Source organism: Stenella coeruleoalba (assembly GCF_951394435.1).
Source record: "Stenella coeruleoalba genome assembly, chromosome: 17".
NCBI lineage: Eukaryota > Metazoa > Chordata > Mammalia > Artiodactyla > Delphinidae > Stenella > Stenella coeruleoalba.
The window spans coordinates 2,354,262-2,379,521 of record NC_137163.1 but is presented as its reverse complement, the minus strand read 5'-3'; the positions used below and the strand labels follow the sequence as shown (position 1 = coordinate 2,379,521).

Here is a 25,260-nt window from a genome sequence, read left to right as displayed (position 1 = left end):
AGGCCCGGTCTGACCCCAAGCACCGGGACAGGTGTCTGCTTTCCGTAACCCATCCTCACGGCAACGCGCCGTGCGCGTGGGGCTCAGCCCCAGTCGACACAAGATGAAGTCCAGGACTCCAAAAGTTTCCTGAAATCCCTGGACCCCGGACACCATCCCTCAGCCTCGGCGCACCCTGCCCTCTTCACCCGCATTCGGGGTCAAGCCGCCCCCCAACCGCCCCGGCTTCCCGCAGCAGCCGCCTTGCGAGGGATACTGGACCACAGTCAGAGCCCACGGACACGCCCCTTCCCACCTGGGCGGGGCTCCGGTGCGCGCGCGCGCGCCCGCGTCTCTCCGGTGTGGAGAGCGCTCCCATTGGGCCGCGCCGTCCACGTGACGCGGCGGGCCCTGCCCGCGCGCCCGGAGCGGGGCCGCGCACGCGCCCCGGGCCCGCGTGCACGCGCATGCGCCCCGAGCCCTCCGCCTGTGGAGCCGGCGTCCGGACCGCCAGGTCAGTTTCCTCGTGCCCGCTCGGGCGGGGGCGCGCGCGTGGTGCGGGCGCGTGGCGGGGCGCGCGCGGGCCGAGGGCGGGCCGACTACCCAAGTCCAGGGACCCTGCTCCCGGCGGCCGCTGCGGCGCGAGCGCGGGCCTGGAGGCTGCCACGTGCAACTCTCAGCCCGGGGGGCCGGCTCGGGACTCCGCCCGCCGCTTCCCCCTGCGGCGACGGGACGCCCGGGCTGGGAGGCGTGACCCCCTCCCCCCGCCCCCGAATACCTCTTCCCCAAGGGCCGGTAGGGTGTCGGGTGCTGCCTCCCATCCCCTGGCTCAGTTTCCTCCTCCGCACAGTTTGGGGGGAGTTGGTCCCTAGCGCTCCTGCCCGCCACAACCCCACCGGATTCCCTGCGTCGTGATGGCGGGGGGTGCCGGCGAACGTCAACGAGGTTGAGCTCCAAGTCCCGGTACAGGTCCGCGCCCCGGCTTTCAGACCACTCTGGGGCTGGTAGCCCGGCGGTGCCTCATTTGTCCAAGCAGTCCCCCAGCTTAGAGCAGGTCCCAGCCTTGTCCCAGGCGGCTCGTGATGCGCTCCTGTGTTCTCCCGGGCAGCTAGCTGGTGGCCGGTTGAGTTGGGGTGGGTGGCGTGTCAGCTCCAGGCCAGTAGAGCAGCTGTCGCCCTGGTCTGGCCTTCCTGGGTGGAGCATGGTGACCCCACAGGCCGGACCCTGACAGTGGGTCTGAGGATGGGTAGAGTCCAGGCCAGCTGGTCACAGTGTGCCGGGCACTCCGGCCCTGGCAGGTGGGCATGCGGTGTGCCTCCTCTCCTGGCTGGCCAGCCCTGCATGTGATGGTGGGTGCCTGGGAGCTGGGCACCAGACGTGTGTGGACTCCGGGGGGCCTGCTCCTAGGCCGGAGCAGTGTGGGGCTGTGGACCAGAGAGGGTCAGCGGACACAGGGTGCCTATGGCCTTGCCCAAATGGAGACCCCTTTGCAGCTCTGTGCAGGCGCCTTGCCTCACTGACCTCAAATCCTCCCATGAAGTTCTTAACCCCACTTCTCAGATGAGGAGACTGAGGCCCAGAGAGGTGGAGTCATGTCCAGCCCCTCAGCCTGCAGACCTCACCAGAGCCTTGGTTTTCCCACCTGTGAAGTGGGTGCTGGTTGACCTTCCTGGCAGGCTGCTGTGAGGAGTAAATGGGCCCTGAGGCAGGCACGGGGGGGTCTCCCCACGGCCACCCAGGCCTCCCTTGCTGCAGGTATTCAGGAGAAGAGGCTGCCCCCCAGATGTCCCCCTGGGGAGCTGGCCACCCCACAACACCCCCATAGTGCTTGCCACGCACTGTGTGCCAGGCCCGGTGCTGGACTGAGGGGTGGACGATGGCAGGTCCCGCCTCAGGCCGTGGCGCTATGCCTCCTCGAGTCTTTGTCGTCCGGGTGGCGGTCCTCCCTGAGCAGTCTGGCTCTGAGCAGCCCGTCAGGCATTCCTTTCTCACTGAGTCACCAAAACTTGAGCACCTACTGTGTGCCAGGCCCTGATAAGCTGTTATCGAGGCTGACCTGGGCCCTGGCCCTGGGAGATGGCAGTCAGGTGGAGGCGTCCACACACACAGGTGGCTGTGCCGTCTTGGGCGTGTCCCCGCCGAACCTCACAACACCCTTCTCTCACTTGGGACGGTGACGCCGTGTGACGGGTGGGGCTGTGTGTGCCCACTGATGCATGTGGCCAGGGTCCACTCTGCCAGGTGGGGCTCCGGGCACTGAGGACCAGGGAACAGAACAGGTGTGACCCTGCTCTCCTGGACCCTGCCTTCAGTGCTGGGGGTTCTGGCGGGTGGGGAGGTGGGCTGCCGGGCTGGCCGGAGGGCCCAGGGCTTGGCCAATGCACCCTGCCGTTTTCCTGGCCAGGAAGCCGGGCCTGGAGGGACTCTGCAGGCTGGAGGGAACGAGGGCAGGTCCGTTCGTGTGGAGCAGGGCTCTGTCCACGTCCCCAGGGTCACAGCGTCTCCTGCCGCTGGGGCTCTGGGAGAGGGGTGGTGGCTTCCCTTCCAGGTGGGGAAGCCGAGGCTCAGAGAAGGTAGCCACCAGGTGTGCTGGGTGCCTGCTGGGTGCCGGGCCCCTCCCCCATCCTGGTCTGTACCCCAGCAACTGGGGTCATTGTCTACCTGTCCTGCAGCGAGAGGCCAAAGTTCAGTGAGGCTCCTCACTTCCCGAGGTCACGGGGGCTCTGGGCAGTGACGGCTCAGGGAGGAGGCCCCTCTGTCCCACCCCGCCTCTGGCCCAGTGCCCCGAGTCCCCCGGGCGGGCTGGGAATTGTTCCTGTTGGGACTCTGGAAGGCCGCCCAGGTCAGGGGTGTGTGGAAGCCCCAGCCAGGCCCAGTTCCCGCCACAGTGACCGTTCTGCTGCCTGGGGTCTGTCCCCTCCTCCGCCCAGGCCTCAGTTGGGAGTGTGTGTCCTCTGCGAGCCGTCGCAAGGCAGGTGGTTTTTTGTTTTTTGGTTTTTTTTTAATATTTGTTTATTTATTTGGCTGTGCTGGGTCTTAGCTGTGGCATGCAGGATCTTCGTTGCTGCGTCCAGGATCTTTTAGTTGCGGCATGCAGGCTCTTAGTTGCGGCATGCGGGATCTAGTTCCCCCACCAGCGATTGAACCCGGGCCCCCTGCATTGGGAGCGTGGAGTCTTAACTGCTGGACCACCCGTGAAGTCCCTGGTGTGTACATTTGGATGTGAGGACCTAAGCCTCAGTGCCCGAGGGTCTCAGAGGGCAAGGTGGTGGCTTGAGCCTTGTGGAGACCAGTGTTCTCATCTCTAGAAGGTGACGATCCCCCAGGATGGCTGGAGTGGGGTTCCGCTGTCCTCGGCCATCACTGCCAGAAGGGAGTTGAGGAGAAACTGGTCCGGCAATGAGACCTGAGCCCCGCGCGGCTCCTCCCGCTGCCCCAGCTTCTCAGGCCTCTGTGCCACGAATGCCCTCTATCCTGGATATTCCCGGCCGCCACCTTTATTGTGCACCTACTGTGTGCCTGGCCAGAGCCTGGCTGAGTCCTGGATGGGGCCGGGGTGGGTGTCACCACCCTGGGTCTCCACTCTGCACCAGCAAATGAGGGGCTGGATCAGACCCAAGGCTGTCAATGGGGGAGGTGCTCCCAGATGCTTGGTGCTTTCTGAGGTGCGCCCACACGTCCCCCAGGAGATTCTGATGCCCCCGGGAAGGAAGCACCCATGGCTGATGTGGGCAGATGGAAGGTTGGGAGCCGCAGACTGTCGTGCCGCGGTTCTGTTTCCTGACTCAGATTCTGAGGGAAGGGGCGGCAGGAGCCATGGAGTGTTCTAGAGCAGGGTGGAGGGGTGGTCTCTGGTGCGTGGCTGGGGGCTGATGTGCTGGAAGAGGACTCAGCCAGGACGTCCGTGGGTGCCGCTGTGGGTCTCCCCAGATCCCGGCCTGGCTGCCCAGAGCCCCCTTAGGCAATGAAAGGCCATTAGCCGTCTGCCTTTGGGCCAGCTTTTCTCCTCTGGGGTCTCAGTTTCCCCTTCTGCAGAAGGGGGGCTCTGACCTGCTGTCACCAGCTCCTCCTTCCCCCCAGTCCCTCCTGGGAGCTGCAGGAGCCCGTTCCCATGGCCTCACTCGCCACAAAGACCCCGAAGCAAGGGCTGGCCCAGCTGGAGGAGGCGGGCGGGCAGGCAGCCCTGCCCTGTCCCCTTCCCATGGGAGTGGTGCTCCCGGCCCCTCTCCTGGCCCCGGGGCCCCCCTTGTGACTCAGGCTTCCTGGAAGAGGCGCGGGAGAGCGACGAGGATTCCCCGCCACCCCACCCAGAGTTCCCGCAGCGACCGCCTGTGTGTCCCGTCACCGCCCCACCGCTACCTACGGTGGGCTCCACGTGCTGTCTGCTCTGTGCCTGCCCCCAGCGGGCGCCCCTTCCTGCTACTTCCGCTGGCACCCTCCGGGCATCGTCTGTTGATGCTGGGACAGGCCCCTCCTCCTCCTTTGCCTGGACCAGGCCCTGCCAAGCCAAACATTTCCTCCCCTTTCATCTCCCCATGGACTCAGCGCTGGGCCCTCTCCTGGCCTTCACTCCTCTCTGGCTGGCTGCCCAGCGGCCCATCTGCTGGGAATTGCCATGCGGAGCTCAGGGGGTGCCCGGGGGTGCCCGGGGCTCCCCATGGTGACCTCGCAGTCCCCTCCGCATAGCCCTAGGGAGCCCAGAGCCGTGGCCCCAGCTCTGCCAGGCCTCTCTGGGTGACCCTGGGCTGGCCCCTGCTCTTACTGGGCCTCAGTTTTCTCGTCTAGAGAATGGAGAGCTTGGAGCAGACCTTGGGCCCCACAGCAGACTGGGTGGGGGGTCAGGACAAAGCTGGTAGTCTTGGCGGTTAAGCCCAAGCCACCTGGGCCAGGCGACCTGCTTGCAGCCCTGCGTCTGCCCATTGTGACCGGCCCGGCAGACTTGCCGTTTACAGTCTCTGAAGCCTGCAACCTCGGGAAGGGCCGTCCGTGGGTGTCTCAGTTCCCCTGTCTGTCAAGTTGTGCTCTTGGGCCAGACCCTGTGCAGGGAGTGGGCAGAGAGGGCCTGGGGCCCTGCTGTGACGGTACCTCCTGGGCACAGGAACTCACGTTGGGGCCGGGGACCATCCAAATAGTGCTCCGTGTTGCTCAGTACAGATTCAGTGATGACAGTCAGACAGCCCCGGAAATTCACAGCTGCTCTGGGCTCTGGGCTGCGGGGCACATGCTGGATCTCACGGGGACAGGCTGCCCACGTGCAGCGTGATGTATCTCACTTGAAATTTCCCTCACCGCTGACTGTGGGCCTCTCTCCTAATGGCGCTTGGGGGCCCGGGGCCCGGGTCTGGATGGACCCTGTTTATGAATCAGTACCCTCGTGACAGCCGCTCCTAAACAGGGCCCTGCCTCCCTCTCGCCCCCATCACCACCAGCTTGGCCGCTGTGTAGCGGGGCTGGGGAGGCAGCCTACTGGCTTGGCCTGGCTCCTGCCTTCCTGTGCCTCTTGAGGGGCCGCCAGGCCTGCACTGGCCCCTGCGGGGGATGGGAGAGGGCGGAGGAAGGTGGTCCTGACCCCGGGAGGGATCGTGGGTGAACAGGACCTGCAGGAGATGACTGTCACCTTCCTGGAGCGTGTGTCCCCAAGATTTTGCGGTCGTGTTGGAGCAGGAAGTCAAGGTAGCCTTCTGAGAGGAGGTGGTGTCTGGCTGGGGCTTGAAGGATGTGGGCATCACAGGAGCTGGCGGGAGGGGCTCCAGGAAGGGAGAGCTGGGCGGAGGCAGCTCCGGGGAGCTCGGGGCCTGAGTTAAGAGCACCCCTCAGGGGCGCTGGCGTGGTCTCACTCTAGGCCGGAGTGGAGCTGGTCCAGGGCACGGCATTCATCCTCACGGCCAGCTGTGCGGCAGTGGCTGTCACTGCCCCGTCTCCCAGGCCACGTACCCTGCCCAGGGTGGCAGGCGTGTCTGGCTGGTGCCCCTTGAGTCGGGGCTGTGCGGTCCTTGTACAACGGCCTGGAGCCAGACTGTCGTCCCCTCGTTTACAGATGAGGGGCCTTCAGGTGTGTGTGGGACCGGGGTGGAGTGGATCTCACCCCAGTACAGCCACCGGCTCATCTGGCCCGGGAGACCCTCCCCTCTCTGGCCTCAGCTTTCCCTGTTTCTCACACGGGGCTGGGAGGACCTGCCTGCACGGTGGGTGGCAGTCTGATAAGGAGGGGGCACCTGGTGAGCGGGAGGCCCTGCTTCTGGCCTGGCGTTAACGTGCCGGTCCGTGCCTCGGTTTCCCCCTCTGTAAATGGAGGTGTGCACCCCTTTCGTGGGCATGTTGGGAGGTGTAAAAGGGGGCACCGCGCGGTGAGCAGAAGGTGGTCTGCTGAGGGTGCAGCCCTTCCCTGCTCCTGTTCCATCCTCCGTGGCCTCGAGGGCTGGGCCGTTCCCACGGTCGCCGGGCAGCCGCAGGAAGCCATCTGGAGGCCTTGTTTACCCCTCCTCCCAGCTTCCCTGGCAGGAAGTCACCGGAAGGGCCGTCCCGAGGGGCCCCCAGGCCTGTGAGGACAGCCAGAGGCTGGGGGTCCCGGGGTGGAGCGTAGGGGGCAGGGAACGTGGAGGACAGGGCCAGGCAGAGCCCGCTGGGCGTGTGGGCTGGAGTGTAGATTGAGCCATTCATCAAGGGTGTCCGTCTGTCCGTCCACCTCGTCAGCTGCCCCTGCCCCCCACAGGCCCCCGATGAGGCCCAGCATGGCCACAGCCCACGAAGTCACGGTCTGCAGACAGCAGTGAGGCCACCGCAGCCTCGGCCCTGGGTGGACTGTGTGACATCAGGGGAGGTGTGGGGTCCAGGGAGCCGGGGGAGGAGCCCCAGCCCCCGGGGAGGGGTCAGAGGAAGCTGAGGGTCAAGGAGGAGGCGTCTAGGGGAAGGGCTGGGGGGAGAGCGCTGCAGGTGGAAGGGGGCAGCCTCTGGGGCGTTGGAGGTGGGCGGGGTCTGGGGGCGTGGATGGTGACGGTAGGGGTCATCATGCCCCACAGACCTCTTTCTCTCCTCCCCTCCCCCAGCCCTCCCGCCCCTCCCCCAGGACCCCCACGAGACCCCCAGATCAGCCTGCAGGTCTCGGCGTGGTTGGAGCAGGGTCAGGGCCTGGGCTTCCGCCCCTCGGGACGTGCCCAGCTGCCCCGGCATTTGCTGCAGCCCCGATGCCCACTGACTGGCCTGCGTGTGGCCGGCCAGGCCTGGGGACTGTTCCCACAGACACTGCCAGCTGGGCCTGCCCAGCGCTAGGAGGGACGCTGACCCCTCAGGGCCTCACGTCCTGTCTACTTGGCTGCCTTGTGCCTGCCTGGGCCTCCTGTCTTCAGAAGGAGCCTGGTGGGCTCAGGGGTCAGACAGCCCTGCCCAGCCAGCCCTGGGGAGGCCAAGGAGCGCCCCACCTTGGTTTCCTCCCCTCTGTCCCCCTCCCCCTTCTCCCCTCCCTCCCCCTCCTCCCCTTCCCTCCCCCTCCTCCCCCTCCCCTCCTCCCTCCCCTCCCTCCCCCTCCTCCCCTTCCCTCCCCCTCCCCCTCCCCTCCTCCCCTTCCCTCCCCCTCCCCCTCCTCCCTCCCCTCCCTCCCCTCCCCCCTCCCTCCCTCTCCCTCCTCCCCTCCCTCCCCCTCCCTCCCCTCGTCCTTCTCCCTTCCCTCCCCTCCCTCCCCTCGTCCTTCTCCCTTCCCTCCCCTCCCTCCCCTCCCCTTCCCCCTCCTCCCCCCTCCCTCCCCCTCCTCCCTCCCCTCCCTCCCCCTCCTCCCTCCCCTCCCTCCCCCTCCTCCCTCCCCTCCCTCCCCCTCCTCCCCCCTCCCTCCCCCCTCCCCTCCCTCCCCCCTCCCCCCTCCTCCCCCCCTCCCTTTGGAAGGCTCTGGCGCAGGTTCTTATGGGCAAAGCCTCCCAGAGAGTGTGCTGGGGTTTCGGGGCCAGGGTGAGTTTACGGTACCCCACCCCGGGGAAGTGAGTGTGAGAACCAGGGCTTTGGGCGGATCCGGGATTCAGGAGCATGCTGCCGGGAGGCGTGTCCACCGGCCAGTCGTGGGTGAGACTGGATGGTCCAGGGGCATCCATGGGCCGAGGACAGACGCCCGTGAGCCTGTCCCGGGGGGGCCAGTGACCTTCCCAAGCCTGCTGCTTGTGCTGCTTGCAGTGACCCAGCCTCACCCGCCGGGGGTTGTGGGGGATCGGCTGCCTCCTGGTGGTAGAGGGCAGCTGACCCCAGGTCTGAGAAGTGTCGGCCTCGCTCTGCTGCCTTGTAATGAAATGCTAAGTCCAGCGAAACGTGGAAGCAGAGGGAAGGGTGCTCTCTTAGGAGACGCTGGCTGTGTGCGTGAGCGGGAGTGGGGGAGGCAGCAGGAGGCTGAGGCTGGGCTCCCTGGCGCTTGCTGGGATGCTGCTGAAATGGGAGAAGCCTTGGGGGGTGTTAGGGGAGCCCTGCGCCGAGAGCCCAGAATCTGGGGAGGCTGGGGAGGAGACTGGCCGAGGGATGGTGGCTAGCCTCAGCCCTCAGACCATTTCTTCCTGGGCGCCGCGTGCTCCGTTGATGGTACGTGACAAGACAGTGCTCTCCACGCCCCTCCCCTTCTGCCAGGGCGTCTGGGTGGAAAGTTGGTTGAGATGGGAGCTTCTCAGTGCGTCGGGAGTCCAGCCGGGGCAGGGGCTCCTCGGCAGGCCAGGGCCTCTCTTCTTCTCTTGCTGCTGCTGGGGCCGTGGTCTGGGGGCACCTGGCCCTCAGGGTCACCACCTGGCTGCCATGGCCAGATTGGCCGTCTTGCTAGGAACTGAGCTTTTCTTCCGGAGAGCTCCTTTGGACCCAGAGCATAGCCAGGGCATTCAGGAGGTGCTCAGTAAGTGTTTGTGGGCCGGTGAGCCGGCCTCCAAGGAGGTGGGGTCTGGACAGACCCAGGAGAGCCAGGAGGGAGTCCTGGGTAGGTGGCGCCCATAGGCAAAGGCCTGGTGGCTGTGTGGGATGGTGCAGGGCAGAGAGCTGGCAGAGGGCACAGTACGTGCAAAGGGCTGGAGGCAGGATCCCAGAGGCAAGTTTCAGGAACAGAAGGAGGGCAGGTGAGGCTGGAGCCGAGGAAGGGAGTGGGGGGAGGAGGTCAAGGGGGCGGGGCCTTCTTTCAGGCCTAAGGACGAGCACAGGCTTTCCTTCTTCGCCATGTGGGTGCCATGGGAGGGTTTCAGCCGAGGAGGACAGGATGGACTCAGCTGTCACCACGTAGGGAGTGGGGGGCAGGGTTGGGGGGACCTGCGATGCCAGCGGGGGCCTGGTTCTGGGCCGATGCTCCTCAGGTTCCTGGTCACCCCAGGTGGCTCCAGGCTCCTGGGCCCAGGTGTTGCCGTCTCACCACCCATGGCAGCCGTCTTGCCCCCCGCTGGGGATTGTGGGAAGTTCCCACTTCCCTACCTTGAGCTTGATTCTGTGACATGCCTGGATTTGGGACTCTGAGGACCGGTGCCCCGCAAGCCCGCCTGCCCTGGGGACCAGCTCCCTGTGGTTCCCCTGAAGGCTGGGTCACCTTTCTGCTCCCTGCCCTTTCCTGCCTTGTGGCCTTTGCTCAGGCCGTGCCCTCCACCCAGACACCTACCCCATTCACCCAGTTGGATCTTTTAAGGCAAAAGGGGGGCGGCGTGTCCTTCTGTGACTACTGGGTGCCGTCCAGCAGGCCGCCTGGGCAATGCAGCTCTCGAGGGGATGTCCGTACCTGCTTCTGATTGAGTGGGGCCTGGATTCGGGGGGGTCGCATGAATGTGCGGTTTTGTCTGGTGGAGGAGGTTGCCTCCCTGGGGCCCCATCGAACACCGCTGGTCTCTTCTCCCCTCTCGCATTTTAGTGCTCAGAATCCGCGGGCTGAAAGCACTCAGTGCCGTGAATTCTCTGAGCCAGCGTTGCCCCCCGCCAGCTCCATCACAGATGATTGACTAGACCTCAGACTCGTGCTCACTTTACGTGTGATAGTTGTGTTTTTAACTTCTAAAAAGGCTTTGACAAACCTTTCCCATCCTTGAAGGCCAGCAGTGTCCCGCCTGGAACCCTGGAGGGCCCCTCCCCCTCCGTCTGGCTGCTGGGGCCTCTGTCCCTTCCAGACATGCCCAGTGCCCTCGGCAGCCTGGTGCAGCCCTGACGGGCTGGGAAGGGGCTGACCAGGTGCCCCCAGGTGTGGACCTGGATCCTCTCTGCCCACCCCACCCTGTGTCACCTGGATCCCCCTGTCCAGCATCGCTCCCCTGGTACGTGCTGCAGCTCAGTCCCTGTGGGTGAAATAAAAACAGACCTGGAAACGACCCAAATGTCCGTCCGCTGAAGAGCAGGTAACGCAGATGCGGTCTCTCCACACAGCGGACTAGTGGTCAGCGTCCTGATCTACCCTACAGCACGGGTGACGCTGGGAAGGATTATCCTGCATGAAGGGCGCCGGACGCAAAGACCACACAGTGGTGACTCCATTTGTGGAAAGTGTCCAGGACAGGCAAATCCACAGAGACAGAGAGCAGGTTCCCGGTGGCCAGGGGCTGGGCTGGGGGTTGGGGAGTGACTGCTAACAGTTGTGGGTTTCTTTAGGGGGCGATGGAAGTGTTCTGGAATTGGTGGTGGTGACGATTACACGACACCGTGAATGTACTAAAAAAACACCGAAGTGCACACTTTGAAATAGCAAAATGGCGAACGTCACGTTAGGTGAATTTTATCTCCAGTAAAAAAAAATGTCAACGGCCCCCCTGCCCCACACAGCCTGGCTTGAGCAGGCTCACAGTCAGTCTGCAAAATAGGGTGTAACCCAGCTCTGTCCCAGGGTTCGAGCAGGCAGGGGCCTGGTTCGCTTGCAAGAGAAAGTGAAGCAGCCCCTGTTCGCTGCTTGGGACGTGGGGTGCTCCGCGGGTGTGGGAGGACAGGTGGGCCATCCTTCCTCCCTGGCCTGAGTTTTGCTGAGTGAATGGAGGAGTGAGGCTTAGGGGCAGGTAGACGTCTGTGTGCAAAGTCCCCGCCCTCCCCTGCCCCGTGACCCTCATCACCCTTATGCGTGGGGCCTGTGTTCTTCTTTGTCTGGGATCTGTCTCCGGTCTCTCCCCTGCTTCAATCCCCTGAGCCCGGGCAGCAGGGTGCACCTGGGGGTGCGGGCACAGAGCAGCCCCTGCCCTGCTCTGCACCCCAGGTCCGTGCCCTGTGCGGAGCTCACAGAATCACCGAGGGGTCAGATGAAGCCAAGAGGGCGCCCGCTTGGTCGCCTCTGAAGTGTGCCCCGCAACCCGTTCTGTCCCTGCATACGTTTCTTTTTATGTTGGCCTTGCTGGGCCTGGCGAGTAGGGCTGCCGGGCCTGTGCACCCACCTGGCTATGGGCATTTTTTTTTTTTTCAATTGAAGTATAGTTGATTTACGGTGTTAATTTCTGCTGTGCAGCAAAGTGATTCATGTATGTATGCGTGCATGTGTATATACACGCGGACATCGCTTTTCATGTTCTTTTCCATTACGGCTTATCACAGGATGTTGACAGCAGTTCCCTGTGCTCTGCAGCAGGACCTTGTTGTTCGGCTCTGGGCGTTTCTGCCCAGTCTGAAGGTGCAGCCAGGGGCCTCCTGGTCCCCGAGGGGCTGACCCGCGCCTGCCCCCCGGAGTCCTGGCCCAGCTCTGCTGGAGGAGGCCTGCGAGCTGCTGTGTCCTGACCGTGGGAATGGCCCGCGTGATGCTGCCAGGTGGAGCCTTTCCTGTGCCCTGGGGGCCACCCTCAGGCCAGCTCATCCAGCCCTCAGCCCGCAGCCCCTCCCAGGAGGCTGTCGTGCTGTGCTGTGCAGCCCAGGGAGAGGCGCTGAGGTTGGCGCCCGCCCGGGCAGGGAGGGGTGGAGGGGCTGGCGCAGGTCTGCCCTCTGGCCCGCAGCAATGCCCAGAGCCTCCCAGGGAGCCAGGGCCAGTGCAGACCCCAGGCTGGAAGGCGCCTCAGCCCCTCACAAAGCTCAGGCCCGGGAGAGGAGGGGTTTCCCTCGGCTCATCCAGTCTGATGGTTCCCTGCTTCCTCCCCTGGGAGCTGGGCAGGTGCTTAAGGCGGGTGGTGTAGGCAGCCCGGGTCCTGATGCCCAGCTCCCCAGGACGCGCTGTGCCCGGCCCTCTGCTGCCTTCTGTCTGGGAAGGCAGCTCTGCTGGCATTGGCGGGGCTGCTGAGGGGGCGGCAGGGGCCGTGGGGAGGGTGGCATGGCTGGGCGCTTGGCGGGCACTGGGCTCCCTGTGGCTGGGCCCTTCCCACTGCCCGCTTGGGCTGGGCATCCAGCCTCGGCCGTTCTCAGGGCAGGGGATGCCTGCATCCAGGAGCTAATCCTGCCACCCTCAGGTCATTGTCGCCACGGCATGGCCAAGGTGGGGACACAGGGGAAGCAGGGAGGGGTGTGGTCTGCCCCCACCCCTGCTGTGACGTTCACACAGTGACCACCAGCATGGCCCGCCTGCAACACTCCTCACAGCCGGGAGCCTTCATGGTCCCTCTTCACAGATGGCGCCCAGGCTCAGAGAGATGGTCCCAGACACACAGGCGAGCAGGAGTCGGGGGGCCAGGCCAGGAGGCTCTCCGACCCTCACAGCTGGGAGGCTGGGGCCCAGGGTGCCCTAGCCTGGCGTTGCCCAAGTAGGGTTCTGTGAGGTGCCTCATTGCTAGGGCCTGGCTTCAAAAACATTCTGGAGGGACTTCCCTGGCGGTCCAGTGGTTAGGGCTCCACGCTTCCACTGCAGAGGGCATGGGTTCGAGCCCTGGTCAGGGAACTAAGATCCCACCTGCTGTGTGGTACAGCCCAAAAAACCCCCCGCATTCTGGAAACGTGCCGCCGGCTGCCCTTCAGGTCTTCAGGTCCCCGTGTCTGTAGAGACAGCCTGCGGGCAAGAGGTCCCCTTGAGTGTCCCAAGGAACCCACTGGGACAACCATGAACCTGAACGTGGACCCTCCTGGGGGTGCCAGAGTCCTGTCAGAGCCCCCGGGGGTGTCCGGCACGGTGGGAACATTCGGGGGACGCAGGCAAGGCCGCTTGGGAGCGGAGTGTCCTTCTAGACCCGGGAGAAGAGCCAACGGCAGCTCCGCGAAGGATGAGCTTCCAGCGAACCTGTTTTACCGATGAGCAAACTGAGGCACAGGGAAGTTGAGGGGTGTGCCCGGCGTCACATGGCTGGCAGGGGGGAGCCAGGATGGGAGCCAGGCCAGGCTCCCGAGCTCGTGATCTGCTGGGAAGGGCAGACTCTGTGGGCAGGGACAGCTTGAACAAGGCTGTGGGGCAGAAGCCTGGGCCTGGGGTGACAAGAGGGGACTGTCCCCTCCCCCTCGGCCCCCAGAGAACCTGCCTGGCCCGGCGGTGTGAGTGGGGCTGCACCTCAGGGTCTTCTGCTGTCTCTGGGCCTCATTGGCCCAGAGGCCAGAGGTTCCCATGGGCCACATGGTCATTGGTGCCCACAAAGTTATGGGGGTGGTGGTGACCCACATGGGGCAGGAGGAGCCCCAGGCTGGAGGCTGTGTGTGGTAGGGTGCAGTGCTGGCATCTCCGGGGGTGTGGCCCGGCAGGGCAGGGGGTGCCCGTGTGGGCACGGGGGGTCCCTGCCACGGTCAAAGCCTCCTGCGGCCCTGTGCGCTTAGGGTCGGAGCCGGTGGAGAGCGGAGAGCAGAGCCCCTGCTTGTTTCAGGGGTCGGATGTGGTTCTTTGTCCGGCCAAGGGCCCAGCACAGAGCTTGGTGGCCGAGAAGGCCCTTAACTGCCAGTGGGACCCGCGTGACCCTGACACACTAATGGTGCCGATGGGCTTTTTTTTTTTTTTTTTCGGTACGCGGGCCTCTCACTGCTGTGGCCTCTCCCGTCGCAGAGCACAGGCTCTGGACACGCAGGCTCAGCGGCCATGACTCACGGGCCCAGCCGCTCCGCGGCATGTGGGATCTTCCCGGACCGGAGCACGAACCCGCGTCCCCTGCATCGGCAGGCGGACTCTCAACCACTGCACCACTAGGGAAGCCCCCAATGGGCTTTTTGGAAGGGAGCCAGCTCAGAGAGAACAGGCAGCAGCGTGGGGTCCCCCAGCAGACCCTCGGCCACAGGTAGAGACCCCGCGTCCTGGGGCTGGGGCCTGCCTCGACCGCCCCTCTTGCGCCGGCTCTTTGGGGCGCTGGGGGGCTGCGTCTTGCTGCCAGGCTGGCCCAGAAATAGCTGTGACCTTCCGCGCCCAGCTTGGCAGCGTCTGGGGCCGAGAGGCCTACGTGCGCCCGGCTGAGTCCTTGCAGGGCGGTGGGGCTGGTTATTTTGGACGTGGCCTGCCGAGGCCAGGTCAGAGCTCTTTCCCGCGGCTCCTGCAGGCCCCTCTGACGTGCATCCACCAGGGCCTTGGCCAGCGGCCCCGGCCACCTCTGTGATCTCGTGCCCCCTTCCTGCCCGCCTGACCATCAGTGGCCCTGTGCTCTGGGCGCAGCAGGGGAGGGGGGCCCCGGGGACTGGTGCAGGCGCCGGGTGATAGGGCCGCCTCCTGGAGCCCTGACATCTGTGGGAGGCTGGGCCTCAGTTTCCCTCCAGGGGCTGTTTGAAGGAGAATGTACACAGAAAGTGCCCCCCCTGGGCTGGCTGGGAATCCTGGCTTGGGGCCTCAGGCAAGTCACTGATTGCGTGGTCTGAGCCTTGGTTTCCTCATCCGTAGAATGGGGCGGTGGGTGTCTTCCAGTGCGGCTTTGGGGATGGATGTGGGGAGCGGCCTGTGACGAGGGCACGGCGCGGAGCCATTGCACGGAGGGGTCCTTGGGCCTTCTCCCACTTCAGGGGGCTGGACGCTGGGCCCAGGGACGGGACCTACATGGGAGGTAAGAGGAGGGCTGAGCTGGGCGGTGGCTGTGTGTGTCCTGAGGCTGCTGGGTGGCCCGTGGGCCTGGCTTCAGCTGGGCTGCAGCCTCCTCTCTTGTGACCTGGGCAGACTGTGCTTCTCTCCCGCTCTGGCCAGGCTCCTGGGCATGGTGGTGAGCAGAAGTGGCCACCACATCCTGATGCTGCAAGGTCCACTCGCTCCTGGGGCCCACAAGCTCCCCGGGCACCGTGCTAACAGGGTCCAGCCGTGGAGGACAGGCCAGTTCTGCTTCCCACCTCCCTGGTGGGTGCAGAGTGTTTGGGTGGGCACAGGGGACTGGCTGCCCTGTCTGGGGGCAGAACCTCCCCGCCGAGGGTGCTGGGGTGGGAGCCGACCCTGCTCCCCGTTGGGATTGGGGTGCCCAGGAGCGGCGGGCAGGGGCCGCATCACTTGCGGGGTGCTGGCTGCGGCTCACAGCCCTTCTCCTCCTCTGTCCCTCTCCGCCCTCGGGGAGCCGTCCCCGCACCGGCCAGGGGTCCCAAGGAGTTAGCCATAGCCACTCCTCCGTGAAGAGGGCTTTGGCGCCGTGGCCCAGTTTGATCAGGCTTCATTCTGCAAGGTGGGCTTCACTGGAACCTGCGTGTGCACCCCACCTGCTGCCCTGCAGGCCACGTGGAAACTCCGTGGGCCCCTACGGGGTACAGTTCTGTTTTCTTATCTTTCAGCGGGCCTGTTACTCCTGCTTTGCGCTGGTGACTCCGAAGCCCAGAGAGGTGAGGCGATGGGCCCAGGGCACACAGCAGCCGGGGAGGCCTTTCGCAGCCGCCGTGGGCATCCCAGTGCTCCTTGCGGGCCTTGTCCCCTTGCCAGCTCTGCAGCTGATCCTAGTGGGTGAGGATTTGGTGGGCAGCCTCCTCCCGGCCAGTGAGAAGGCCTGTTAGGCCACACGGACCCTCTGTGAGGGCCCCGGCACCCACCGCCCCCTGTTCTCTGAGGCCCCAGCCCGGGAGCCCGGTTTAAGCCCGGGGTTCCCTCTGCCTGTTGAGGGTCCCGTGTATGCGCTTGTGGAACAAGAGGGGTTGGGGCTCTGCCTGGGGAGCACTTAGCTCTCGGGGAGGCCAGGATCGGGGGCCTCCTCTGGGCCTCCTGGGGGCCTTCACTTGAGCAGGGGGGCCTGGGGGTGCGAGCGCCTCACAGGGGCCATTAGCTTCAAGTGGATCCGTGAAACTCCATGCCCTGCTGGGACGCCACGCCCGTTCTGGACACCGGCCTTTAGGGGCCTCGGAGACGGGGCGGCATGGGGCCAGGAGTTGGTACCAGCCCCACGGGGCCCAGGAGGAACGCGCCGGGGACTGTGGGCGCCGGTCCAAGTCCGAGGGCGGGGCAGGTCAGAGCTCTGCTCCCCCTGGCTAGAATCCCAACCCAGCGCCCCACACTGCAGAGTGATGGGCTCTGCCTCTCAGACAACCAGACCCCTGGGACTGGGGGCTCTGCAAGCAGGGAGCCGGGGGCGCCGCAGGGCCTACAGAACACTGCTCCCAACTGCCCGGGTCAGCCCAGCTGCGCGTGTGAATACAGATGCCGGGGCCCCGAAGGGGGTGGTGAGGCCTGGGCCTCAGAAAGGTGGGCAACCCGTCTCTGTGTTGAGGTCCCTGGTATTGTGAGGCTGGAGGGCTGGGTGGCTGGGGAGGGCTTTGGGGACTGGCCGAGGCACCGGGTAGCCATGACGGGCTGAGCCTGGGTGATGGGCCCTTAGGAGGGGCCTCCGTCTGGGGGTGGCAGCCGGTGGGAACCAGTGGGGACCTGTGGATGTGGCAGGACGTGGGGAGGTTATGGGGTAGCCGTCTGGGTGGCATGGGGTAGAGGCCCCTCCTACAGCTAGGAAATGCCCCCATTGCTCACCTGGCAGGGAGCAGGCATAGCGTGGACTTCTTGGTGGCCTCCCTCTGCCCCCTAGAAGTACAGCCCTGGGGGCTGGGTGGGCCTGAGATACCCCCCCCCCCCATGGGCTCCACCCCTCCTGATGTCACCGTGACTGGGGCAGCATCCTGGTGGGGGAGGGGCACGTGACCCTGATCTGGGAAGCAGGAACAGCCCCTCCCCCATGGTGGGGTTCCCACTTCCTCAGTGCTTTTGTAGGGCCGAGGATCCCAGGCCTGGGCCGGGTGGGCTAACTCGCTTCTTCGCTGGCTTCCTTGCGGAGGAAACAGGAGGAATTGAGCGCCGGGCTCAGTGGGGCTCTGGGCAAACCTGGCTGCCCCCCTGAGCAGGCTGGGGAGGGCACCAGGGGGCTGCTTGGTGCGGTGGGCTCCCCATCCCCGCGAGGGAAGGGCCCTGGACCCCCTTTCCAGCCCACAGCAGGCAGTGCGGAGACGCGCCAGAGACCCGGGAAGCCTCCAGGCTGTCGCTCCGGTCCCCCACCCTCCCAGCTGCAGGGCCTGGGCTCTGGTGCCTCTGACCCCTCCCCGCTATCTCTGAGCTGGCCCCGCCTGCCCCTGCTGCCCCCGTCAGCTCTGGCTGCCAGCAGTTACAGGGCCCTGGGGACTGTCCTGCCCCCTGTGGGCCCCAGAGCCCGGCCCAGCAGGGGAGGGGGGCTCTCCTGCCCTCTTCTCGGGACCAGGGTGCCCGCCGTGACCACAGACTTGTGCCCCAGCCCCCCTGCTCAGCTGCCGGGGCTGCCCTGGGAGACGGGATCCTTCCGGGGCTGCCCCTGCCTGAGCCCCCGCCTCCCGGGCAGGCGGGTGGTTCCAGGGCCTTTGACGTGGGGAGGGCGGGAGGCCCGGAGGCTGGGAGGGAGGCCAGGCCAGGGATAAAGCTGGGCTGGGGGCCGGCCTCTGCGGACTCCAGGACTGAGGACGGAGGGTGAGTGTCCGCGGGCTCGTGGCAGGCTCGGGTGGGGTGGGGACCGGGAAGTGGGCAGACCCCAAGAGAGGGCGGGGCCCGGGGGTCCCCAGGCTTTCCTGTTCATGCTCGCAGCTCAGCTGGGAGCCTCAGTGGTTTCCTCCGTCAAATGGGGCGAGGGGTCCTTTTCCTTCCAGAGCCCAGACTGGCCCACGTGGGAATGTACACCCTCCTCCCAGGCTCTGTGACGTTGTGCAGCCCAGGCCTCCGAGTTCTGGTGCCCTGTGCCTCGGGGTACAGGGGGAGGGTGACCAGCGGTCCTGGTCACACGGTCAGAGGTGGGACGGGGTCACAGTGCAGAGAAGGGACTCAGGCCCCGCCGGGGTCCAGCCTGGTTCTTCTGCCCCTTGGGTAGTGACCAAGCCTCCTCTGCACCCGTGTCCTCGTGTTAAACGAGGGTCATGACGCAGTGACCACACGGGTGATCACGTATCATCACGTTGGGGAGTGAAAGGAGGAGGTGCTGTGAATAACCACTCCTCGCCAGCTGGCGTGAAGGGAGCCGGGGCCACCTGGCCAGCAGGTGCCCTTGGAGGTGCTGCGGGGGCTGGAGAGGGCCCAGCCCCCAGGCAGTCTGTGGTTCGTGTGGCCATCAAAGCAGATTCGGAGTTTGAGCCTCACAGCGACCTGTCGGCCGCGTTAAGTCCCCTCGTACAAAATGAATCCGTGGAGCTTCCAGGGACGCAGAAGCCCGGCCGACGAACAGAGGACTCACCATCTGTTTGACCCTAACAGTCTTTAGGCTGTGTCAGAAAGCAGGTTCTCGACAGGTGGTAACTGCCGCCATTAATGTTTATTGTTAATAAGTGGTAGCCTAGATTGTCATCCATTGTTGTCTTGGGTTTTAATAACCCCCTGAGGGGGTTGGAAGTATCCCGCTTTCTAGGTCGAAGCAAGAGGCGCTGGGCTCTGAGCTGAGGGCCGGGAGCCTGGTGGCGGATGCTTGTGGCTGGGCCTCCTGGCATCCGTTCCCGCTGCTCTGAAGGCCTTGTCTGTATTAACACTCCCCCGGGCCCGGGCTCTGAATGGATGACGTTTGCATTGATTCATTGGGGGGAAGAGAAGGAACCCTGGGCTTCGAACCGGAAAACCGGGTTTCGGTGGCTCCGCTCCGCCTCTCTGTCTGGCTTCCGTGTGGAACGGGGCTCATAAGTCTTTGGCCTCTGATGGGGGTGTGTGTAGCAGTGAGGGTGACGGGGACAGCGGGGGTGGAAGGGGTCCTGCGCTGGCGAGCAGTGCTAGACGGGGCACGCTGTTCTCGCGGAGCTCACGGGGAGTCTGATGTGTCCCCGCTCGGGGGCCCCTGCCGTGGGTGTGGGTCCTGAGTCTCTGCCCAGAAGCCCCCTCCTCAGAGAGGCCTCCACGTCTACCCCCTTACCCCCCAGTCAATGTCCTTTCTGTCGACCTCAATCCACCGCCTGGTTGTGTGTCCCCCCACCGCCCCCCACCCTGCCCTGAGGGTAGGGTCGTGAGGGTTCACTTACCCCTGACCCCCAGTGCCCACACGGATGCTGGGTAGGTACACATAGGAATGAAAACCCAGGCCTGGAGGGCACCGAGGGCTTCCTGGAGGAGGAGGGCACCTTCACCCGGTCTTGTGGGTGAGGAGTGTCTGGGGGCATTTTGGGTCCCAGAAAGAAAAGGGAGATTGGAGGCATGAATCCTATAGCCCCCTCCTTCCCTCCCCCTACTGAGGGTAGAGGGGCGGGGCTGAAAATTCAGAACTTAGTTTCCTAGGCTATAGGGAGCCATGGATGCTGTGTGGGCAGCAGCAGGGTGGGCGCCACCATACCATCTCCAGCCCCAGGCCAGGCCTCGCTGTGGCGACCACTCACTGGGGGTGGGGGTGGGGGTGGGGGAATGACATGGGGCCTTGATCCCGGGTCTAGTCTGGGGCTGGAGACCTCATCAAACCTGTGTTGAGCCTCCCTCTGAGATAAGAACACACGTGTCTCTTGCTACCCACCCTGGTGGGGAGGGTGGGCCAGCTGGTTGGATGGAGGTGGAAGAGAGAGAAGGGAGGGGTGGGGGGCTGGAGGTCCCTGCGATTCCCCTCCCCTGATGGGGGGCAGGGTGGGCGGGCCTCCTTTGAGGACAGCTCTGTGTCCCGAGTTCGGGTCTCAGGTGGGGTCCTGAGCTGCCTGGGGGTGCTGGGGTGGAGGGGCCTAGCAGCACGGGGGAGGGACCCGGGGAGGCAAGGCCCTGACATGGGGGACGGGGTCAAGGGCTCTGCGTCCAGCCTTGGAGGAGGCGGAGGCGGGTGGCCATGCTGAGACTGGAGGAGGGGGCGGCGTCTGCGCTCCGGGGTGAGGGTACCGCAGGCAGTGCTGACGGCCGGGCTGTGGTGGTGCTCCGTGCCAGCCCTTGTCAGGCAGTTGCGGTCGTTTCCCTCTTTGCAGATGAGGAAACTGAGAAACAGAGAGTAACCGCGGAGGTCACCTGGTCAGTAAAGATTCTTGGAGGAGATGGTGTTTGATCTGGAGCTGGGGGAGGGGTGCTGCAGGGGAACCCGGCGTGGTCCCAGGGAAAGAAGCTTGCGGTCAAGTGCCTGGAATTCCATGGGGGCGATGCTCCCCCTGCAGGAGCCAGGGGAGGGGAGGCTGGGCCGCTGGCAGGTGTGGCCCAGGTGGGACCTGGGTAGCCCAGCGACAGGTGGCGCTGCGAAAATGCTCCGTTCTAACCCTGTGAGTGACAGCGCGGGAAGCTGAGGCACAGGGTGGAGGGAGGTCTCTGCGAGGAACCCAAGGGGCTTGGCTCCAGGGGCGAGGTGACCCCTGGCTCAGTAATGCTCAGTAATGGGGAGCACCTCCACCCCCTCCTGGGGCAGCCGCAGTGTTGTAATTAGCCGGCCCGCGCATGCCCGTGGGAGGTGGCTTCTCAGGGTGGGGGTGGGTGGAGGGCGGTCAGCAGTCCCGTTTGGGGGTGGGCCGGCGTTATGCCTGTTCCGGTGACCTCTTCCCCTGTGTCCCCCAAGCTTAGCCCAGCACCCGGCACTGAAGATGCTCAATGAACATTCGTAAGTTGGATGAATGAATGAATGAACGAACGGATGCTGGCTCCTCTGTCCCCCTTGGAGGGAGTCCTGAGCTCTGGGCCGGGAGCAGGGGAGGCCGCAGGGAGGACCCCGGTGGCAGAATGGGCCCAGAGCCAGTGCTGAGGCCTGGGTAGGGGGGAGTGTGGGAGGGGGGCGTCTTGGGCAGTGATGGGTGCACAGTGGAGCTTCAAGCAGGGGCAGCCCCAGGGGTGCAGTCCCCCATGTACCTGGACACCTGCGTGAGCTGCGGCCAGTGTGTCCCCGTGTGATGTCACAGGCGGCCTGGCCAGCAGTAGCCACACCTTCCAAGCCATCTGTGCCCCCAGCTGTAAGCCCCCGGCAGGAAGCTGGGTCTGGGAGGGAGGGGTGCTGTCTCTGACACCCAGGCGGGGGACCTCCCCGCAGCGGGGTGGAGGAAGGGGCACCTGCAGGGCACCTGGCAGTCCTGCTTTCCCTGTTGCACCTCAGTTTCCTCGTCTGAGCGGCTGCATGGTGGCCACAGAGGCCCCGTTTTCCAGCCGTCAGCGCCTGTCCCTTTGTCCCCTCGACACCCCAGCAAGGCAAGGCTTGTCATACCTTTTGGTGAGGAGCCGGGGCTCCGAGGGGCAGGTGGTCACAGACAGCTTTGGGTTCAACCCCAGACCCACGAGCCCAGAGCTCTGCAGGCAGATCGGCCCTTGTCCTCCTGTCACTCCTCTGCTCAGCCCCCCTCCTCCGGCCCTACTCCTTTCCTCTCGTGCCAGGTCCCTTCAGGGGAGTGTCCAGGCCCAGCAGGGTGTGGCCAGGCCAGCTGAGGCCAAGGCGGGGAGGCCCAAGCCCTCGCCAGGACTGGGGCAAGGGCAGCCTGCAGAGTGGTAGCAGGCAGCCTTCACCACGTGGGTGCCGGCCAGGTGGGTACCATCGAGGCCAGGGATGCTTAGCGTGGGCCTGGCGGGCTTGGCATGCCCATGGGGTTCAGGAGACCCAGGGTGCCTGATGGCAGCCAGGGTGGAGCACAGCGGCCTTGGCCACACTCACGACTGACCACGGAGGGGCAGTTCTGGCTCCTGGGTCTGCACTGGAGCTGCGGCCGGCCCGGTCAGTGCTGGCAGCTGATGGCACGTGCGGGCGGGCCACTTGGGTTGGCAAGTGGGTACCACGCCCCACGAGGCACCATCAAAGCCACGGTGTGGTGAGGGCGGCCCATGCAGCGCCCAAGGGCAGTGGTGGAGCTCCAGGGAGTGTGTTCACGGCCCTCTTCCCCATCTCCAGATCCCGGAGGGTAGAGCAGGTGCCTTCCCCGGGTGGAAACTCAAGCCTGCTCCCAACAGCTCTGCTTCCAGGTCACGGCCTGGGCGCCCCATGACCGGCTTGGAGCGGGCCCCATCGGAAGGTGTCTTCCCTTCCTGGCAGTGTCACCATTTATACAGGAGGCCTCAAGCCCCAGAGAGAGCAAGCATTGGCCCCAGGTTACACAGGGAGTCAGGGCAGCTGGTCAAGCCCTGATGATGAGGTTCCAGACACAAGGAGCATGCCTGTTCCCCTCGCCGGCCAGCTCCTCCAGGAAGCCTTCCCTGACCACCTGATCCTCCAGTTCTGCCCTTCACAGTGCCTGCTGTGCTGGCTTGTTCGGCCCCAAAACTTTCCTGCCGCTGGTCCCCATCCCAGCAGGGGGCACTGAGGAGGCCCTGGAGGGAGGGATTCATAACTCGGGGAGCTGCCCGAGGGTGGAAGGTGCTGCCCAGGAGCAGTGAGCACCCTGTCACCGGAGGTGTGCAGGCTGGCGATCAGATGGCGTAGTGACCTTTGAGTTTCCTCTGGACTTCAGGGGCTCGGATCCTGTGATGGGTTCTGGATGGCTCCCGGATCTGGACCTCTGCCCAGAACGTTGGGTCACTTGTTCCTTCCACAACAAGTGGGGAGCCCTCCTGGTGCCAGGCCCTGTGCTGGAGGTGGGTGGAGTGGACAGCCTCTGAACCCCTCCTCCTTCAGGACACACCTACCCTGGGGCCAGGACTCTCTGCTCCGAAGGGCGTGTGGCTGCAGGGAGGCGGGGTGGGTGGGAGAGGAGGCGGTGGAGCTTGGTCAGCGATAGGGCTGGACCCTCGGTGCCACGGGTCCAGAGGCAGGAGGGTTCTGGCAAGGTTTCTTGGGGGATCAGCATGGACTCGGCCTGTGGGGTCTCCCCTCCCGGCCCCCGAGCAGCCTGTGGACTTGGGCTCATCTGGGAGGGTTCCAGGAACGGCTCCTGCCTTGATAAAAATAGACTTCTCTGAAGGGCTTGGGACGGTGCCAGCTGCAGCAGGTGCCCCAGGCGAGGGTGGACAGGTTAGCAGCCTCGGCAGCACGGTGGGCTCTGGGTCCTGGGTGCAGTGTCACAGAGCTCGGTGGGACCTCTCACCTTGCACGGACGAGGATGCAGTGTGGGGCGGCAGAAGCAGCTTGCCCGGGGCTCCTCGCTCCCAGAGGGCCAGGGTCAGGATGAGCAGGGTCTCTGGGGTCCAGCAAAACAGTCCAGCTTTGGTTCTTCTGTTTCCTTGGGCAAAGCCCCTCAAACCCTCTGAGCTGCCGTTTTATTAATACAGTGTGGCCGACGTGTCTTGTTCACGGGATGCAGTGTCCAGCATGGTGTCTGAGGGGACAGACTCTCAGAAAGTGGTCCAGGTGGGAGAGTGGTGGGGCCCTGAGCTCCCACAGCTGGTCTTTAGGAAGAGGCTGCTGGAAGTGGGGACCTAAGAGCACTGGACTGGGAGTTCTGGCCCGAGCCCACCTTGGTTCCGGGTGGAGGAGCCCTTGCTGTGAGCCGGTGGGCAGGCCACCTGGCTAGGCTGGGAGGGGCTCCGGCGGGCCTTCCTGCCCTGTACACAGCGTCCTATCCTCACCTCCTCTGCCTGCTTGCCCGGCTGAGGGTGGGAAGAGTGCGGGTCCCGGCATGGCTGACACTCTCTGGGTATGTGTGTGGGGAGAGCCTGGGAGGGGGCCGTGCTCTGGGCTGGGCCCCTGGCCAGTTCCTCCCACCCCGCCCCTGCGGTGCTGACCGATGATTGCAGGGGCCAGGCTGGCTGTCTGGGAGCTGGGCTCAGAGCCGGGTTCCCAGCGAGGCAAGGCCTCTGGGGACCCTGTGTGCTGGGGGCTCTCCCCACCCTGCTCCACCCCCTTCCGAGGGCCTCCGCCGGGGCCGGGGCAGGTACAGGGTTGACTGCGGCGCCAGGCTGCACTCTCGGGGCTCACAGGCTGGGGAGCATTTGTGTTCCTGACATGGTGCTTCCAGGAGGTGAAGCCAGGACCCTGCTGGGCGGGGCAGGCCCAGACCCAGGGAGGGCTTCCCATCACAGAGGGCCTCCTGGGGAGGGGGCGTCTGCACTGAGCATTGGAGGATGAGCCGGGATGTGGAGACCGCTCCCTGTGTGTCCGGGTGCTTCGGTTTCCTCACCTGCCTACGCGGGGGGGGGGGGCGGGGTGCCAGCGCCCGCCCAGGGGTGTGGTGAGGATTCAGTGAGGGACAGCAGCGTCTGGCAGGAGCTGCCAGGGCCACGAAGGGGGCACACAGTGGAGGGGCCCCCGGGTCTGAGGCCGGAGCAGGAGGGCTTCAGGGCCAGACCAGGTGGTGGGCCACCATCCTGTGGGTGTCACCCTCGGGAACCCACCTGGGCCACAGGCACCCTCCTTCCCATTTGCAACGTAGGGAGCTCGCCCTCTGGGCCTTGGCCTGTGCTGCGGTCCCGCCAGGAGCCTGGCTCCATGCTGAGCTCCTCACGACCTGGCGCCGCCCCCTCTCCGCAGAGCGAATCCTTCCTTGGAGAAGGAAGGCCATGGGGAGCCCCAGTGGGTTCAGGAGGGCGCCGAGCCCGGCGGGAGGAAGGCGGGGTGCGCGAGCAGCGCCCCCGCCCTTGCGTTTCCCTTTCCTCCGCGGCGTTTCCTCTCCCGGCTCGGCCCTCCGCCGCCCCTTTGTTTGCCCCTGCGCGGGGCCGGGTCGTGGTTATATTTAGGCGGCAGGTGTGGGAGCCACTACAAGCCGGGTCGCTCGCCGGTCACCGGCCACGCCGCCCACGTGATGCCTGGGCGCTATAAATAGCCCCCCGGCAGCCTGGCCGCGGAGCATCCGTGGGGAGGCCGGCGCGCCCCGCGCACTGGGTCTCACCCACCGCGTCCTGGCCCTGCCCGGCCTCGCGCGAATGGAGGCGGTGGAGGCGGGACGCCTGCGCGCCGGTGAGCCGGGGCGCGCTAGGGCGGGGGCCCTGCCGGGAGGACCCCAGCCCCGCCCCGGGGAGGGGGCCGTATCCCTCGGAACCAGCCTCCCCCGCCCGTCTTCCCTCCCCCCACCGCCCGTCTCCCCCCCCCCCCCCCCCGCCCCCTCGCCCTGCTGCTCGAACACCGCGGGACAGGATGCCTGCGCCCAGGGCGCCAGCCCACTGGTCCCAGCCCCGCCCACGGTGCTCCCATAACCCCCCCTCTCCTTAGCTCTCCTGGGACCCCACTGAGCCGTGGTCCTCCAGCCTCCCCCCAAGATCATACAGGGTCCGGGGTGCAGAGAGGCTGGCGCTCTCTGAAGCCCTCTGCAAAC

General features: G+C 65.7%; 1 protein-coding gene across 4 annotated transcripts in view; it reads left to right on the top strand.

The window, feature by feature from the left end:
• The first annotated feature begins 441 nt into the window (after window positions 1-441).
• Window positions 442-25,260, top strand: part of PTP4A3 (protein tyrosine phosphatase 4A3) — a 34,530-nt gene continuing 9,711 nt past the window's right edge. The window contains exon 1 of one of the 4 annotated variants that reach the window (XM_079902057.1): window positions 442-493. The gene's annotated coding sequence lies outside the window, so the exon portion shown is untranslated. Of the gene's footprint in view, window positions 494-10,379; window positions 10,485-17,579; window positions 17,645-24,535; window positions 24,906-25,260 lie in introns of those variants that run through there. The other 3 variants (XM_079902058.1, XM_079902056.1, XM_079902055.1) reach the window with 3 other exon arrangements.